Raw genomic sequence first — 19,467 nt, forward strand, 5'->3', positions numbered from 1 at the left:
ACAAGCCACAACTATTGAGCCCGCGTGCTGCAACTACTGAAGCCTGCGCGCCTAGAGCCCATGCTCCACAACAAGAGAAGCCACCGCAATGAGAAGCCCGCGCACCGCAACGAAGAGTAGCCCCCACTCGTCGCAACTAGAAAGGCCGCGCACGGCAACGCAGCCAAAAATAAAATAAATAAAAAACATAAAAAAGGACTAACCTCATTTCCATAAAGACAAGCAAAAAAACTTACCTTAAAAAAAAAAAGAGGGTTTCCCTGGTGGCACAGTGGTTGAGAGTCCGCCTGCCGATGCAGGGGACATGTGTTTGTGCCCCGGTCCGGTAAGATCCCACATGCCGCGGAGCGGCTGGGCCCGTGAGCTATGGCCGCTGAGCCTGCGCGTCCGGAGCCTGTGCTCCGCAACGGGAGAGGCCACAGCAGTGAGAGGCCCGCGTGCCGGGAAAAAAAAAAAAAAAAAAGAATGCACCAGGTTGAGAAAGGGCGATGGAGAAGAAAGGGGAAAACCAGGCAGAGGAAACAGCACTTGTAAAGGCCCATTCTCTTCACTGTCTAAAATCTATCCTTAAAGTACAATGGAGGTCCTATCCTTAAAGTACAATAGAGGTCCTTCATAGGTCTGGTACAGAGGACATTCCATTTTTCTCCATTTATTTCCTCATATCTTTCTCCCCATCCCTATCTGACACTCATCACATTCCTCCTGCTGTCCTTCATATGCCACCTCTCCATTTCTTACTAGCTCTTACCTGGACCATTGCAATCACTTGGCAATAGCTTCCCCTTCTTTCACTCTGCCTTCCTTCAATCTATTTTTATTTTTTTTATTTATTTATTTTTGCGGTACGCGGGCCTGTGTGATCACCCATCTCCTCAGACTCTGAAATCTTTAAATCTCCCACTTTCTCCAGAGTAGTCTAAACTACACAGCCAGCAAGCCACTATCTTTAACAAAGTCTTGCCCTATCTTTCAAATCTCTTATCACCACCTTTCTTTACGCTAACACTGGTCCTGAAACTTTGGTGTGAATCAGAATCTCCCCTGGGGTACTTATTAAAAATATAGACGCCTGGGTTCCAACTCCAGATTCAAGCTTAATGATTCTGTAGGTCTGGATTGTGGGAGTTTGTCGTTTGGTTTTGATGCTGGGGGACAACTATGTTGTTAAGTTTCCTCCTGGTATTTCCAACTCACTGAATTTTGGAAAACACTACACCAGTTTCAACTTTACCTAAATTTGGTAAGCTCCCCTATGCTTTCTCATTTAATTCGGGAGTTAAATTATTTTCTCCCAGAATCTCCAAATCCAACGCATCTTTCAAGACCCAGATCAAATGCCACCTCTCCCAGGAAGTCTTTCTTGCTCTCTTTCGCAGTTCTTTGATATTTAGTGGCACCTCTTGCTTATTCAGGAAGCGTCCAAGCCCCTGACAAGCCAATGAGTTTCTCCTGGTCGGGGAGAGAGGGACACATTCATCAAAGTCCACCCCAACCCCTAGCCCTCAGGCGGGAATTCGGCGCAAGCACGATACTGTCGGAACACTGAATCGATAGTTCTTCCTGGAAAGCCAGGGCACACACACCCTCTACGGCCCGCCTCAGATGCCCTTCCCCAGTTGTGAAACGAGGCACCAGCAAAACCACTCCGGATGTCAGTCTCCCCAAGGTCGGAGATCAGGGAATTGGAGGGCGGGCGGGGACTACTCAGGGTCTTGCTTTCAACTTTGAGCATGTAGCCCGCCAAGCCAAAAAGAGACTGCAAAGACGCCTGCGCCTTCACGCCCGCTCTCCCCACCCCAACCCCGGCGTTCGCCTAGCCCTCCGATTGGCTGCTCCTCGCACCAGCCGAGCCTCAGGGCTGCGGCCCACGTGGTCCACTGGCCGTCGCGGGATTGTCCGGATCGGGCTGCTGCGGCAGCCGGCGGGGTAGCGAGGTGGAGCAGTGTGGGAAGCCCCAAGCCCGTACCTCTGGGACTGAACGGCGGCGGGTGGGCTGCGGTCAGCCTCTGCAGGCCTGGGCAGGCCTCCTGAGAGTCTAGGGCGTAAGAGTTTTGGGGGTTCCCAAAGTGGGCTGCGGACCCCCTGCCTGAGGCTTTGGTTTGAGCCCTGGATCCGGCCTTGTGTTTCCCCGGAAGGATGGCGTCTCAGTCTTTCCTGAAGTTGGTGGGGTTTGGATGTTATTATTATTATTATCAGCAGTAGTATTATTATTGTTGTTATTATTATCGTTTTGAGGATACACCGTGTATAAGAATTGGTGGTCCTGCGCAGGGTGCCATGCAGAATGCCATGAGTTACAAGTTGGAGGACGGAGGGCTTAGAGATGCTTGAGGGACGTCCTTAACCTACGTGAAATGTTGGAGGTAAGTCGGCTTTATAAACTGTGCTGATGCTTGTATAATCCAGGCGCTTAGGGTTTAGTAGGGAGGGTCGTTCACTGACTGAATTAAACCGTCGCTTATTGAGCCGCCTTCTGTGTCCCAGGCATCATTCTGAGTGTAATGGATGCAAAGGCCAGTAAGAGGAAGTCCTGGTTCTTTAGGAGCTCTGCGTAATGGGGCTGGTGGGAGAGACGGGAGGTGGGGGACGTGAATGGGTGAATTATTGGCGTGTGATGCGTACTGTGGTGGGAAAAAGTGCTGTGGGAGTCAGAGGAGGGGATGACTGAGGGAGTTAGGGACCACTTAACAGAGAAGGTGACGTTTGAACGAGGTTTTAGAACTACAGACTTTCTCCAGATTGAAAGTGGTAGGGAAGGCGCTCCAGACAGAGGAAAGCGTACTGAGGAAGAGAACAAGGAAAGTGTGCCCTCTGTGGCTGGAGCACACTTGGAGCTCTGCTCACAAGTTTCATGCTATTAGACAAGGTTATTTAAGTTCTCTTAGCCTGTTTGCTTTTTGTAACGTGTACTTACTTCTGCACAGGTTGATGAGATAAAGGCTCAAGCCTCTAAACAGGCACTTTACTAGTTTCCCTCTCTTTGTGGAATTCAGTTGCTGAATGGAGAACACAGACCATAGCTGTACGTTTTTAACTATGGAGTATCAAGCTATTGACATTTATAAATGGCTGAAGGAGGCATGCTGTGTCTCCGGAATTGTTATTTAGATACAATGCTGAAAAGCTAGAGAGGTTGACATTGTTTGTGATCCTAGTACTTCAGCATAGCATGTCAGCGATAGTAAACTAGGAGAAGGTGTCATTTACAATAAATAAAATGCAGGCAGCTTTCTCATTCAGAAATTGATCATCCATGTTGTGAATTACCCAGGCTTTGCATCATTTCCTTTATCTTGCCCATGGCCTGGAGAAAAATGAAATTAAACCTTGTATTTAGCTGGTAGTGGAAAAATATAAATCTGGTAATCAGATCTCAGTTTCTCTTTCCAGCATTGCTGTTATTTTTCTATGGACCTTTGTCAAATCCTAGCCTCCCTGGGTCTTGGACTCTTTAGCAGACTCTTGTATAAAATTTTTTATGACTATACTTTTCATCTTTGTTGGCAGCGGAATTGTAAATCAAATTGTATGTCAAATGAACTGGAGTTTACTTTATAAAGGATTTTAGGAGAAAATCTTTTCTAAAGATTTTGCTTTAGAACTAGATTATAAATCCCTTCACAGACATCCCTGAGATTTTATCATGCATGGTGTTTGGACTCACTAAAACAAGAAATGTTTTTCTGTACTGTAAATGCTTCTCCACTCTACTCTGTATTACAAAAATTTTTAAAAAGCACCTCCAAAACAAAACTTGTTCAAATTTGCATTTTTGTACAGCAGAGTTGCTTGAGGTGAATAGTAGAAGATCAAATATTGAAAGCCCACGGTTGCAACTTATCTGAAGTCTTTTCTTCTCATGGGTAAACCTAAGTTTTCTTGGATGTGAAAATAGGGTGTTGGGCTGCTCTTAGATAATACAAGGAGGTGAAAAGCAATGATGCAATGATGAGTGAAGTATAGTCTGACCTGGTATTGCCATTGCTTCAGTGTTGGCATTGACCAGGGTATGACCCCTTAATCTTCTCTTTGAGCTGATTCTGGTTGTGGTTTTCCCACATTGGTATGTTCTAGCCTATTTGGATACTGGTTTTATTATGTGTAAGAGTGTTTAATATTCTTTTGAATTACTGATACTTTCCTGTTTTTCTTTGTAGGTTGAGGTGAAAAATATGGCTTTGATATCTTCATGGAAAACTGCATTAGTTCAGTCCTGAATCTGGTTCGGTTCCCTTATTGACTCATTACTATATTAAAAATGTTTATTTAGCAGTGATTGTAAAATGAAAGTAATTAACATGTACATGTGTTTTGGGGGGAGACTAAGGGGAAACACGTGTTCAGCCTAGAAAAACATTTCTCATTGGATTTCCTGTGAAGTCAGTGTGTCTTGGGTTTAACTTTGAAACAAATTAAAAAATTTTTAAATTAAAAAAAAAGTTTACTTAACTATGGTATTTGTTCTGGTAAAACCTTGTGGTTTAATAAGAATTTTTGCAAATATCCATTATACTCTTCTCATGGTACATAAAGTGTTAATATTTTAAAATCTATAGGATATTCTATTTCAAAATTTAGTTCTATTATCTTAGTGCTATCAGAAAATGTGCTTTGAATTGCTGAAATGAGTTGTATTGGACAACACCTGTCTCAGCAGAGGCACTTAAAAATCACTTTCATCCTTCCTCTTGTAGTAATGATTTTTTTTTTAACCCGTATGTTTTTAACCTGTATGTTTAACCCTGCCAATCCGGTGGCAACTTAAGTGTTTGTGCAGTATTTCACTTGAGAAATAAGGTATTTCACTCAAGATTGAATTCTTGCTGTTGGAGGAGAGGATTTCTCTCCAATATTGGATTAGCAAAAAAAGCAAAATGTTAATACAGAATGCCTCAAAAAATCAAAGGTAGAGGCTTCCCTGGTGGCGCAGTGGTTGAGAGTCCGCCTGCCGATGCAGGGGACACGGGTTCGTGCCCCAGTCCGGGAAGATCCCACATGCTGCGGAGCGGCTGGGCCCGTGAGCCATGGCCGCTGAGCCTGCGCGTCCTGAGCCTGTGCTCCGCAACGGGAGAGGCCACAACAGTGAGAGGCCCGCGTACCGCAAAAAAAACAAAAACAAAACGCAAAGGTGGCCTGAATGAAAAATTTACTCTAAATACCTCGACTAATCTTTCAGTTTCCACATAATCATGACATGGAACAGCTCTTTGCCAAAAAACATTTATTCTTAACATTTACTTAAGCGTTTCATAGAAACTTTAGTAATAGCCAGAATAATTCATGTCAGCTTAGCAAACTCTTAACAGCAAGCAGAAAGAGCTTATGGAAAGATCCTGTCTTTACACAGTCATAGTTAGGGCAGTATTTTACTTCATCTCTTCATTAATAGCTTTGCTTTCACACTGAAGTCTTCAGACTATTCTGTATATACATTCAACCCCTATTTTCCTGTAACCAGTTTCCCAAGGAAGGTATGTGTGGTTCACAAAGGGATCTTTAAAAGGTGATAAACTATAGCAAATGTTACTTAACAAATGAGTCTCAGCATATGGAAGGAGAAAGTGTTTCTAAGTATTTCTATAAAAAGCATGTCCGTGGTGGCGGGGGATGAACTGGGAGACTGGGATTGACATGTATACACTGATGTGTGTAAAAGTGATAATTAATAAGAACCTGCTGTATTAAAAAAATAAAATAAAATTTAAAAAAGCAGGTCCATATTTCATACTGTTTGCAAACCGATAAAACCTATTCCTCATAGGCAGATAAATGCTTTCCTTTCTCAAAAGGCCTGCTTCCCCTTCACTACCCACTCTACGAGGTCTAACTTGGGTTTTTCCTGAGAGCTTCTATACCTCTTGTCCTTTAAGGAAGGGGACAGGAAAAGCTTCTGTGCCGAGTACCCTCTTTGATCACCTTCTCTATGCTGACCCTCACATCCCCTGCCAGTCCTGATTCTCTCACTCTGACCAGCTCGGTCAACTCTAAGTAGAGGTGTCTAGGGAGCAAGCTAAAAGGTTAAGATCAATGAGTACATCCTTTTAAAGAAATCCATGTGGCTGTTTAAAGTTCATACCATTATTAATTGAGGATGATTAAACAATGCTATTTACTGTGCGGAAAACCAGCCCTCTGGCCTTATAGCGCAGTCATTTCGTTGTGAGACAAGGTGCTAATCCCTTTCAGTTCTCAGGGGAGTACAGTTTAATCAGATGCTGTACTTGTGTTGGATAACCTGTGATGGGACAAGCTCGGTGACTCTTCACGTAATTAAACACACAGTGATAACAAAACACATAGCCAGAGGTGGCGAGAACGGTGTCATTCACCCGGTTTTTACGACACAGTGGGCACACAGTCTTCATTTGGGGCAACAGGGGAGAATCAGAATTGTAGTCTAGATGTACCGGTGGTGGTGGAGTAGGCAGGGCAGTCAATGACTTGATGGTTTCTTCGTTTCCGGATGAATACCACCACTCAAGGAACTGCAGGAAGAATACACCCACCGAAAGGCCAGTAGAGAGGCATGAGGCGGCACCTCCCATGGCTTGCTTCAGAGCTGACTTTACCTTCTCGCCAACGCCGTTTGGAGAACAGAATAAGGAGGCAAAAGGAGAAACTGTTTATTTAGGTACAATCACAGAACAACTAATACACATGCAATTCTTACACTTTTCATTAGAATCGTTGATTCAGCTTGGGGATTGAATAGTTGCTGGACTGGCGTTTTCTCTTGTAAGTGTCTATTCGAAACAATTCCCTCTTTCTGACCTACCGTAGTTTAGGAGTTCTAGGAGCTAAGCTTTGTTTTTAATGACTAGGGCTTTGTTTGCTTTGTGCTTTGAGAAAGAAATTAATGAGCCATTGATTATATAGACCTTTATGGGGGTGGAAGATAGTATATCCAGAAAAAGAAATAACTCACTTAAAAAACAACTCAGCAGTACTGAGGAATATATTTGAACTTGTCAGAGAACACAGACACTAAGAGCGGGATAGCACCATGGTTAAGAGCAGTCTTTAGAATTGTACTGATCTGGCTTGAATCTCAGCTCTGCCGCCTATTAGCTGTGTGGCCTTGGCAAGGTACTCAAATGTTAGAACTTTCCTCAACTGTTAAGTGGTGCTAATGCATTTATTTCATTGAGCTGTGATGAGGATTGAGATAATATATGTAAACACCTAGCACAGGGCCTGGTACATAGCAAGTGTGTGCAAAAATGTAGCCAGTATGATGAGGAAGGTTACCAGGATGGCAATCCTTGTTTTATGGACACAAGAATTTTTCGATGATTTTATGAAATACCCCAAAGTGGACTGAGGTGGGTAAATTTCATAAAATTGGGATAAGATTTTAGGATTTATTAATCAAATATGTTGGGGAAATGTTAAGGCCTTACCTCCCAGCTGGTTGCTGCATCATGCTGGCTCCGGCTGGTTTGTGCTCCAGAGCTTGTATATCCTCAACTGTAAGTCGATCTAGCCGAACCCCAGCCAGACTCAGCAGGGGTGAGTGATGCTCAGGCCTTTCCTAGGATGTATCGAAGCTGCTGTACAAGAAACCAGCCTTCCCAGGCCATGTTAACAAATGGGTAGGCTGCCAAAAAGGCTCTGTAAAATCGTTTCCAGCGGGAAGTAGGGGGTGGATGGAATATTCATCCTCTTCTTTCAGGCTAGAAATCAGCTTCACTTTCAGACTGGGAAGAAGAACCAGGAAAATAACTGACTTCCAAAGCTGCTTCTTTGGGAGACCAGCACTGGCCAATCTCTGAAGCTTGTGTGTGTCTCCCATTACGATCCTCTTTAAGCCATAAAAGTTTTCAGAAAACGAGGCGCTGGTTTTAGACAGATAATGTTGCTGGAGCAGAAGACCTAGCAGGGTGATTTCATCAAACCACTTCCACAAGAAGCCCTAGCGGGCAGGATTTGATTCTGCAAGAACCTAAAGCAAAATAAATAAATGAAATTCATTCCATTACACAGCTACTATGCCTTGTATTTATATTTCCTTTTTTTCCCTCTGAATTTCCACACTTTTCTTTCTGGGTCTACCTTAACCTCCCTTTAGTGCGGGTATTCAGTACACATAACAAGAGACTCCATAACCATTAAATCATGTGATGTGCATTATATGCTAATTGGTTATTTCAAAACTTAGGCCAAGAAATAAATTCAGATTATTGGCTTGGTTTTTACCCGGACGTTCCTAAAACTTTCCAGAGAATTAAATCCTTACCTTGACCACATGCTGAAGAGCAGGTCTCACTGCTGTCATTAAACTGTCTTGTGCTACCACCTCAAAGATGGATGGCTGGCTGGTCATCCACCGCAGAAGCAGTTGTGATGTGAGCCCCGTGCTCAGCCATAGTTTCGTGTGTGCACTGGGTTTTACTTTGCCCACAAACTCTCTAGTAAGCATGAACTTTCTGGGGGTGCCAGATGGGTGCTATTTTACAGGAACTGGGCAAAAAAGACCTCTTCCGGAGGCAGAGGGGAGGGGTCTCAAGGGAAGGTGAAGAATGAAGTCAACGCGGACACCCACGTTAGGGAAGTAGTGTGTGGGAGAGGTGAGTTGATTAATGCTGCACCTCACAGGGAAAAGCGTGACTACGGGGGGACAGGTACGGCGAAGGAGCGCTGGCCTCTCGAGCGGCAGTCCTGGAGGCGGCCAATCACGGACTCCCAATCCGGAGGGCTCAAAAGCCAGGCGGCTCTGAGGGATCGAAGGTGCCAGTGCAGGCCGGCCCCAACGGCCTGGCTCAGCTGTGGGCTGTGCAATCCCCCCGCCCGCGCCAGTCCTTGCGAGCTGACCCCAGGCGAGGGGCGAGAAACCCGCGACGCCGCGTTTAAAAGGAGGTCTCGGCTTTATGTCAGAAGCCGCAACCGGAAATAGAAGCCGCTTGGAGCCCGCCGGCCGTGGAGAGGCGCTCTAGCCCCGAACGCGGCTCCGCGACCGGAACTAGAGAACTCTATGATCTCACAGGCACTTCCGCTTCCGCCCCCAGCGGGCTCGGTTGGAGAGGAGTTTTCCGCTGGTAGGTTTTACTTTTCTTAGCTGGTTTTGCATCGCTGTGTTGTTGGAAAGCCACGGCTCTGATATCTCTCTACAGAGTCTTTTTGGCAAGGTGTTGGGTCGCCGCACTGACGTCTGGCGCCCGGAGCCAGGGCTCGGCCTGTTGCTGAGGCCTTTGTTCCCTGGGGCGATAGAGAGAGGCGAGGGACCCAAGGGAATGTGGAGATGGAAGGCTCACTTTGCTTGCGGCGGGGGTGGTGGCTCACTATTTTTGCCGCCTTCGGGAAGGATTTGAAGCGACAAAGCCGAGATAGAAGGCTTAGCCTTATGGCTGCCAATTATTAACAACAACAAAAATTTCCTGCTGTTGTTCAGAATTTGGGACGATTATTTTTCATTCAAGCTGGTACCTTAATTGTCTTCTAGGTTAGGTTACGTTCAAGCAGAACTCGGGGCACTTGCTACACTAAATGAAAATGGTTCCTGCCCTCGAACACGGTAGGATGCGTCACATTAGCGATATGAATACAGTGCTAAAACGGAGTGATGCTGTTGAATTCTAACTAGCATGAATTGGGGAGGCTTGGCAGAGAAGGTACTTTTCATTGTATACCAAAGTTAATGTAATTAACCTGACCTTTTGCAAACTGCTTTTACATCGTATGCAATTGCCTTGAGTAGCTGCAGGTTTACTGAATTTGGATAATAAAGTTCATCTCCTCTCTCTCCAACCTCTCCCCTCAACCCCTGGGCTAAATAGCTAGAAATAGAAGTTTGCTTACTTTATACCATAGAGGACGTTATGGTATAAAGATAGTTAATTGTTTCACATAATGAGAACGCTGGAACAAGGTTTGGGTTTAGTTGTTTCAATAGGAGAAATAAAATCTTGCAAATTAACCTTAATTGTGGTTCCAAAAAGTGTTTCAGGGAATTCCCTGGCGGTCCAGTGGTTAGGACACTGTGCTTCCACTGCAGGATGCATGGCTTGGATCCCTGGCCAGGGGAACTATGATCCTGCATGCAGCGTGGCCAAAAAAAAAAAAAAGTGTTTTATAGTCTGATTGGATACCTGCTGGAGAAAGTCACATTGATGGAAGATTTTATCTTACAGAGTTTTAAGGAGTAGAGATAATGTATCTATATAAAACACCTAGCTTTATGTTCTTGGTCAGTGGTAGCTCTTACAGAGAGGCTTTTCTTAAGTGAACAGCAAAAAGACAAAGTTGAGAAATAGCATCACCTAAGACAAGTGGGAAGTTAGTTAAACATTGGTATCAGTTAGGGTTCTTTGGTTACAAGCAACAGAAAACAGGCTAATTTAAACTAAAAAATTTATTAGAAGAATATGGAGTAGCTAACAAAATAAGGAAAACCAACTCTGAGGGAACAGGAATTACACAGTCCTACTGGATGTTTCTAGCAAGAATTAGCAAAGGGTCATACAGGCATCGCTGTTGCAGTGAACGAGCTTCAACAAATTTCTGTCACTGTACTTATGATTCAGATCCCTATTGACTGACCTTGGTTCAGATTTCATCTCCACTCGCTGTTTCACTCTTAGCCAGAAGAGTGCAAGACACCTTAATAGTCCTTTGAGAATATTGCAAAAGTAAACTGATGTTGTTATGTGAGAAAAAAGGCAGTCAAAAATAACAATGTCAGTTATTACAGCCAATAAATAATAAACACCTCATCACAAATCCCACTCCCAGGTTTATGGTGTAATAAGCAAGACACAGAAATTGATTGCACTTATGTTAAAAGGTGTGAAGAGCCATCAGATAGGTTAATATGGTGAGTTTAGAGGAAGAGACAAGAAGAGCTGGGAGAAATGAGGCCGTTCAAACTAGCTTAAACAGAAGCTATATTGGCCTTTGTAACCAAGGGGAAGATCGTTTCTAACCTCACGTTTTATCTCAGCTTCTTTCTGCCAGTTGCTTTCTAATACAGCGATGTAACCTGGTATCTCCTGCATCTTATATCAGGACCAGATGTCCACTGAGAAAGTTTTGTGGATTAGGTGGACCTCAAAAGCTGAGTACATTTGGAGAAAGTCACAGTCATGGTGACAGGGTTTTCCAGGCTAAGGGAGCAGCGTGGATTGTATTTGAGGAGGAAATTGTTTGCTTTAAATATAGAGAGGAAAATAGACCAATAATACATAGTCTATACTGTTGACCATAATATAGAGGCTCTTAAATGGTAGTTTTAGTACTTTGCTTGTGGACATTCATTCATTTATTCCTGAATAATTTACTTATTCATTTATTACTGAATACATGCTGTGCGCCAAACATTATGCTAGGTGTTGGGTAGACAGTAGTAATAAAAACAGACTTGGTATCTGCCCTCATGGAATTTACAGTCTAGTTGGGGAGAGAAATAATAAACAAGTAAAGAGACTAATATATAATTTACAAATGGAATAAGAGGGCTATGATGGGGGTGGCAGTGGGGCCTGGAAGAGAAGAACCTTTTAGACTGGGTAATCAGGCAGTGCCTTTATGAGATTACAATTAAAGTGAGACCTAAATTATAAGCCAGCCAGGCCTGTGTGGAGTTGGGGAAAACGAATATTAGGTAGGAGGAGCGGTAGTTGTGAAGGCCCTAGGATGGGAAAGAGCTTGGCCTATTTGAGAGCTGCAAAAGCTAACAAGAGGTGAAATGAAGAGGAAATGAGGAGTGACTGAAAAGGATAAAATGATATTAAGAGAGGTAGACAGGAGCCTAACCACTCATAGGCCATGGGAAGGAAACTGGATTTTAGTCAAAGTATAATGGGAGGTCATTGAAGGATTTATACACCGGAGTCATGACCAGGTTTATATTTTTAAGATGACCCCGTAATGGTTATGTGGTTACATTTACTTTGTGAAAATTCATCAAGCTTTATGTTTTTGGTGTGCACTTTTTGGAATGTTCGTTTATACGTCAAAAAAAAGTGAAACAAAAATCTGGCTGCTGTATGAATAATGGTTAGGAGGAGAGTTGAGGTTTCTAGTAGTTGAGGCAAGAGGCGATGGTGGCTTGGAATAATGAGGTGAATAGAAGGGATTGGATGAATTTGAAATATATTTTGAAGGTAGGATTGACAACTTGGAGATGGAATGAATGTGGCAATTAAGAGAGAGAGAAATCAAGAATGACCCCCAGATTTCTGGCTAGTAATTTCTGGCAGTGTAATTTGTTCAAATAACTGCCATCATAGCAAATATTTACACAGTCCATACTATGTGCAGGCATAGTTCTAAGTGCTTTATGTACACTAATTCATTTCATCCTTGTAATAATATGATTGGATATTAGTATTTCTCCCATTTTGTAGATGAGAAAACTAAAGAGCAAAGAAATGGGGAAAACTGGGAGAAGGATAGGTTCTGTACAAATTAGGAAATGAGGAGCTGTTGAAAGTTTTTGAACCGGGGAGAGGTATGAATCAAAGATTTTTCTGGTGGCATCTCTTTACAAAATCCACCTCTGTCTTCTGTGAGTTGTACCTGGAACCACAGTTTTTAAACACCCCCCCCAATACTCTTATGATTTGCTTAATTTGGGTGGGCCATATGTGCAGACTTAACGATCAGTGCGGTTAGCAATTTGGTGATGAAGTTTGGGGACTAGGTCAAGGTTAGAGATAGATATTTTGGAGTCATATGGGTAGGAAAAATGACTGAACCCATGGTATTGCTAAAGGGTTAGTGTAAAGAAAATGTATGAATATAGAACTTAAAAATAAAATGCTTGCTACTTTCTCCCTCAGACACCATCCTATATCTCTTCTCTTTCAGCCATACTTTCTTATGGAGTTATCTGTTTTCATTTCCTTACCTCCCATTTATCTTCAAACTTCTTCAGCATGGCTTTTGCCTTCATTATCTCTGCTGATGGTCTCAGCAATGACATCGAAGACCTTAGTGCTGCTAAATCCTTGGACACTTTTCGGCCCTTCCTCCTTTTCTCTCTAGCAACTGTTGTTGTTGACCACTCACTTATACATTTATCCATTCAACAAATTTTGGGGAGGGGGCAGCTAGGCCTCAGAGATATAGTATATAGTTCCTATACTTTCATAGAACTCTAAAAACGTCCTAAATGATTATGACCACCTGCTTTTCCTTCTACCTCTCTACTTCTCAGTCCCCTTTGCACTTTGGTTTCCCAACTTCTGCCTCAGGCTCTCATTCTTCACATTCCTCTTCTTCTTTTTTTGGTTAAAGACTTTATTATTACTTAGAGCAGTTTTCAGTGGGAAGTTTTCGTTTTGAGGGGAAGGTACAGAGATATCTAGGTCTTGGTTTCTGAAAGGAACTTACTTTTGTGTAAGCACGCTTGTTACATGCTGGGCGCCTTACCTACTTTAAGCTTCACAAGCTGGAGAGAGTTATATCACTGGATTTATTTCACAAGTAAGACTAAGGTTGAGGAGACGTTAAGTAACTTTCCTAATCACATTCAGGACAGGGATTCGATCTCAGATGGATTCAAACTCAGATCTGAGGCCATGTCAACCTCTTTTCCTTGCACCACTCTCCTCCAGTCCCACTGCCCTTGCATGGTCTTGGGCTGGATCACCATCGTCCACATTCCTGAACTGGCCAGGGAAATTAGCTGGGTTTTTTTTTTTTTTTAAAGAAAACAGGATGTTTCACTATCCCTATGTGTAAGTTTTTAGAGAACTCCTGTGCGAGGAAACAAATCCAGGGAATGTCAGCTTATTTAATAGATCCGTTCCGATAGTCAGTGAACTTCCTAGGAGGCCCGGACCTCAGGTCGCTTCCCGACGGCGCAAAATATTTCCGTCTCCAAGGCGACCGAGAGGACCGCCTTTCTGGTTCTCCCGCGCGCCTGGATGACGTCACACGGCGAGGCTGTCTGACGTCCGAGTTTCCTGTCCACCATGTTTGTCCCTGGCAAAGTGGGTTTTGCGCAGTGGCTTAGACCTGGAGAAGGAGTCGTGGCGTGCAGGAAACCATTACAGCACCGCTCGGGCCGTGCTCTCTGGCTGCTGCTGCCACCCCTACCCTTGCCTCCGGTGAGTTCAGGGCGGCTAACTTTGGGGTGTGTCCCTCTTTTGGGGAAGGGGGCCAGGCTTGGTTGGAGACGGGCGGAGGAGAGCAATCTTAGGAGCGTGACCATTGAAGATGGAGTGAGCCGTCAGGTGTGACCGTTGTGAGGAAGAGGGTTGGAGAAAGGGACTCCACCGCTGGAGTGGGGTGAGGGAATCCGCGGGGTGGCAACTGGGAGTTGGGGGGCACTGGGGAAAAGATATGTTCGAAGTGGGGGATTAGGAGGGCCAGAGGCCAGGGGTGTGGCCGCTAGAGACTGGAGGCCGAGGGGAGAACCTTCTTCCCGGTTTGGCGTCGTTCACTGAGAGGCTGGGACGTGTCCAGGTACCAGAAGGGGAAAGGAGTTCCCCCAGAGTTTTGCTCATAGATGGGCAGACCTCACCCGTCTTCTGTAATTTGAGGTTGAGACACCTCTCCTCCCTCACCTCGTAATGGAGGAACATATCCCTAGAATCTTGACCACCTGGGGAAAGAAGAGGAATTCCTGACATTGGAGAAAGGGAAGAGAAACCTCCAGAATTGACCCGATGTGAGAGAGGGGGAAGCAGGTTGGAGTAAATCTTAGCCCGGAGTTTTTTCTTTCTGGTCTTAGAAGGAGCGGTCTGGTTTGAGAAAGACTGTAGATTAAGACAGAGGTAAAGAAACTGGAACTTCCTGTTATTCTATATTCTTTGAATCCAAAGAATTGATTCATGCTCTTTGTTTTCAGAGCACTGAAAACAGTGCCCATTTGCGGGGCAGACTTTTTTCCAACTCACCTGGCTGCTTCATTATGAAGCAGTGTGAATAAAGTGTGAATGCTTCATTAAACTTTGACTTTTAAGAAGTGTTTTTTAAATGCCAAACACTGTTATAATCATGTGGTTTAAAAGAGAAAGTAAAGAAAACTCAGTAAGTTTAGAAAAGGAAGAATGACAAAGGAAGTGGTCTCAGTGAGGAACAATTTAAATTATTAATCACCTCCTTGGTATAATTCTGTTGCTTAGCCTCAGGGTACACTTACAGAGTCATAATAGAAAGCAGCAGATGAAGGAGATGCAGCTGTACAAGAAAACGTGTAACACATTCCAATGATGACTAAGCGTGGTGGTAAGATGAGAACTGTTTGCAGGTATCTTAGTAGTTTTAAACTCCCAAAGAAGCAGAAAGTATAGTGTGTTCTGCAAATAGCCTCACTGAAAATTGGGTGGTAAAGGTAATACAAAGCTAACATTCTGTGACTTAAGAGACTCAAGAAAGCCCAGTTCTTCCATCTTTTCTTTTTCTTCTTTGACACACCCGTATTTTAAAATATTACGAACTAAGCTGAACAGGGAACGAATCAGGTAGGACGCATTTTCCTTTCTTCCTTCTTTTCTCTCCTTCCAGGCGTAAGTTTTCCAGAGTTTATTTCAGTTAAGAATTGGATGTAAAACTTTTGAGCTTTTTTCTTACCGGATAATATTAACAAATTATTTTGTGGCCATTTTTAAATGGAAATTGCAGGTGTATCTGTTGTAATGAGTTGTCTGCTGTCATTTCTTAGGCAATAAATGATACCTGAAGATGCCATTGTCTTTGCATTATTGAAATATCTGATTAGCACCTCTCACCCTTGTAATGAAAGATTGCTGAGATGACCTTTCTGCTTTATAATTTGGTCAACTGTTCAGTTTTTCCCTACTAGCACCAACTGTGTAAAGTCCTACTTTATGCGAAGAGGGGATTTAGTGGCCTCGCCAACTCTAATTTAGCTGCCATTTCCCAGAGAGCCATTTGAAATTAAGACCCTCTTAATTTTCTTCTGGCCTTATTCTCTTTACGGGCACCGGAAGGAGGGAGGAATAGTTGAGAAGGGACTTTTACAAGCTATATTTAGTAGAAACTAGGTTATGTTAAATCTAGATGTATAATCCTGTACAGGGAGACCTTTTCTGAAATGCAGTGACATCATACTCTGGGCTAGGAAAGTTAGAGTGATTGTGCTTTTGACTGTGGCAGCATTATTATTATTTTTTTTAACAATGTCCTGAGGTCATACCTCAGGTCCTCAGAACAGCCGGTGACTTCTCTAGTTTGATATGGTAAAAAGGTAGTGTGAATTCCAGCTCCATGATGGCTTGGCTTTGCCCTGGGACTCTCCTGAGGAATAAATTCCCCCCCAGCTCCCAGAAGGAACTTGATTTTTGAGGCTCTTCAGCAAATACTTGACTTATTCTTTGAACTCTATCTTGGCTGCTTTTTCTTTGGCTTCTAAAGCAGACAACAGTTTTTTGTTTGTTTGTTTTTTGTTTTTTGCGGTACACGGACCTCTCACTGCTGTGGCCTCTCCCGTTGCGGAGCACAGGCTCCGGATGCGCAGGCTCAGCGGCCATGGCTCACGGGCCCAGCCGCTCCGCGGCATGTGGGATCCTCCCGGACCGGGGCACGAACCCGTGTCCCCTGCATCGACAGGCGGACTCTCAACCACTGCGCCACCAGGGAAGCCCCAGACAACAGTTTTCACCACCCTATGTTTTAGAGAATCTGACCATATTCATCTCTGGTGTGTGATTAAGAGTGTCTCATTAAAAAACAACAACAACAAAAACAAAGAAACAGTGTCTCATTTAAAAATATATACAGGGACTTCCCTGGTGGTGCAGTGGTTAAGAATCCGCCTGCCAATGCAGGGGACATGGGGTTTGATCCCTGGTCTGGGAAGATTCCACATGCCACGGAGCAACTAAGCCCGTGCGCCACAACTACTGGCCCCACGCGTTGCAGCTGTTGAAGCCCATGCGCTCTGGGACCCATGTGCTGCAACTGCTGAGCCTGCATCCTCCAACTAATGAAGCCCGCGCACAGCAACGCAGAGTAGCCCCTGCTCGCCACAACTGGAGAAAGCCCACTTGCAACAACGAAGACTCAACGCAGCCAAAAAATGTATAAATATGCAATTTTTTGAGGTGAAATTCACATAACATAAAATTAACCATTTTAGAGTGAGCAGTTTGATGGCATTTGGTACATTCACAGTGTTGTGCAACCCCGACTCTTCTCATTTGTTTTTGTTTAGGCTGGTTTATTTTTATTTTGGGGGAGTTTCTGTTGGCTTAAGTCAGGAACTGACATGATAAAATGTTGCTCTGCCAATATGTGTAAGGGATATTTCATTACTGTTGTGTAGGACAGTGCGAGATAAGAGAGTGCTTTTCTCTTGAAAAGCAGGGGTTCTTAATTTAGGGTCTAAGATCATGTACTTGATTCTCTCCTCTTCCCTGAAATTTTGTGGGCTGGTACATTATTCTCTAGTTAAGAACTTAGTGCTCACAATGTAAAAGGACAGAAATCTAGTCCTCGATGATGAAATTTGTTAGGGAAAGTAATGAAATGTGTGGGTCACTAATAAAGGTACGATTTAAGACTAGGTTAATTTAATGTTTAACAGATTGTGCTGAAATTTTCTGTTAAAAATTTAATATATGTGAATGTGTATGAGAGCTTTAGAAAACAACGATTTGGGAGCGCTTTTTCAAAGAAACAGAAATTCCAAGCAGCTTTTGTCTTTAAATGTTAAGCAAGTTTTAACTTTTGATGATCCCAAAGGATTAGAGTGGTGTAACAACATCCTGGATAGACCATAATGGCCTTGAGCTGTGGCCCTCCTGTCAGGCTCTAGTACTGTAATCATTTCTGTATACTGGTTTTCCTCTTTGTATATATAAGTTCTTAGATGATAACTTCACATTTATTCCAGGTCTTTAATTAATTAATTAATTTATGGCTGTGTTGGGTCTTCGTTGTTGTGCGTGGGCTTTCTCTAGTTGCGGTGTGTGTGGGCTTCTCATCGCAGGGGCTTCTCTTGTTGCAGAGCACGGGCTCTAGGCTTGTGGGCTTCAGTAGTTGTGGCATGTGGGCTCAGTAGTTGTGGCTCACAGGCTCAGTAGTTGTGGCACACGGGCTTAATTGCTCTGTGGCATGTGGAATCTTCCTGGACCAGGGCTCAAACCCACATCCCCTGCATTGGCAGGCGGATCCTTAACCACTGCACCACCAGGGAAGTCCCTATTCCAGGTCTTTTATGTGAAGGACTCCTTTCTTCAGTTTGCCTACTTCACATTTAGTTTACACTGTGAATGGATTAAGTGATTAAATGGATTAAAAGATTATAATTCTTTGAATTTTAGCTAGAAAAGACATTATGAAAATACTACATAAGACAAGCCTCTGTTACAGGCTCACTTTAAGTTATAACAAATAGTGTCAAATCAGAAATTTCTGTATTCTGCAATGATTTGTGTGCGTTCTAGCTCACTTCTTTTAACAAGGTAAATTCAGTGAAATTCTTGTACAACCTAAAAGCACTATTGTATAAGGATCAGTACTATAAACATTAAGTAGCTCCTTGGAAAGATAACAGATGAGTCTAATTTCCCTTAAATAGTCCAAGTAGTACATTTTAGAGAACAAATTTGAGCCAACCTTTTTTCATTATTTCATGATTTTCTGGCTTTTTTCCTTAATTGCATTGATTTGTTGAGTGCTTAGGTCTTTTTTCTCAGATCCATAATTACCATTGTTTGTGGAGGTATTATCGCTCAAGTTTGCCAAATATATTATCACTCATGTTGTTTTGACCAGAAAATAATGAGTAGGTGCCAGAGCATCTGTCCAAAATTTGGTGATAAGTATTATTAATGATGGTGGTCAGTAAGAAGATAATCATTTTTTTAAAAATTTATTTATTTGGTTGTGTCGGGTCTTAGTTGTGGCAGGCGGGCTCCTTAGTTGAGGCTCGTTGGCTCCTTAGTTGTGTCATGCGAACTCTTAGTTGCGGCACGCATGTGGGATCTGGTCGTACCAGGGATCGAACCTGGGCCACCTGCTTTGGTAGTGCAGAGTCTTAACCACTGTGCCACCAGGGAAATCCCAGAAGATACTCATTTTTGAGTGCAGCAGGAATATTATTAAAAGAAAGTTTTAATGTATTTAAAGAAGTCAAGTACATTGGACAAAATCTTAGGGTTTCTCAAATCAGAAAACATTGTCTCATTATTTGGGGAGAAATGTGATCAGTCCATGCTGTTTTCGTTTTACCAATGGAGCCTTATGTCAACTGGATTAATTCTGGAAATTGGAACAGAAAAGTTAAATTGAAGCTGGGATCCATGTTCTTTTAAGTTTTAACACCAGTTCTGATCCTCTTTAGCACTCAGTGTGACTGAACAAATATCTCAGTTTTTTGCATTGTTTTTAACTGTAAACTGATATTTTTTATTTGGGGGAATACTTGGGGGAATTGTAGGTTGTTGGAAATATGAAAACCATAATTTAAAAAAAAATCCATGCATAACACCTCTCTAGATGTTTGCCTCTCTAGGTGTTTGTCATGAAAGAGTATTGTCCTACTAATCTAGACTT

At 43.1% G+C, this 19,467-nt stretch overlaps 1 protein-coding gene, 1 long non-coding RNA gene, 1 other non-coding gene and 1 pseudogene across 6 annotated transcripts in view; 3 read left to right on the forward strand and 1 right to left on the reverse strand.

The window, feature by feature from the left end:
* The first annotated feature begins 1,865 nt into the window (after nucleotides 1-1,865).
* Nucleotides 1,866-4,689, forward strand: LOC125962061 (uncharacterized). 4 transcript variants are annotated; one of them, XR_007473388.1, is made up of 3 exons: nucleotides 1,866-2,045; nucleotides 2,206-2,366; nucleotides 4,161-4,689. It is a non-coding gene; the product is annotated as an uncharacterized LOC125962061 (long non-coding RNA). The 4 variants fall into 4 exon arrangements; XR_007473386.1 differs by having other exon boundaries at nucleotides 1,868-2,045; nucleotides 2,239-2,366; XR_007473387.1 differs by having other exon boundaries at nucleotides 1,870-2,166; nucleotides 2,275-2,366.
* Nucleotides 3,944-4,040, forward strand: LOC117199195 (Z30 small nucleolar RNA). Its single transcript, XR_004480391.2, has one exon. It is a non-coding gene; the product is annotated as a Z30 small nucleolar RNA (small nucleolar RNA).
* A 529-nt stretch (nucleotides 4,690-5,218) lies between the features above and the next one.
* LOC101277498 (peroxisome assembly protein 12-like) lies at nucleotides 5,219-8,907 on the reverse strand (annotated as a pseudogene).
* Nucleotides 8,908-9,022: 115 nt separating this feature from the next.
* Nucleotides 9,023-19,467, forward strand: part of LOC125960294 (AP-2 complex subunit beta-like) — a 79,603-nt gene continuing 69,158 nt past the window's right edge. The window contains 1 exon segment of the mRNA XM_049701823.1: nucleotides 9,023-9,038. The gene's annotated coding sequence lies outside the window, so the exon portion shown is untranslated.

Source organism: Orcinus orca, chromosome 19 (genome assembly GCF_937001465.1).
Source record: "Orcinus orca chromosome 19, mOrcOrc1.1, whole genome shotgun sequence".
NCBI classification, from domain to species: Eukaryota; Metazoa; Chordata; class Mammalia; order Artiodactyla; family Delphinidae; genus Orcinus; species Orcinus orca.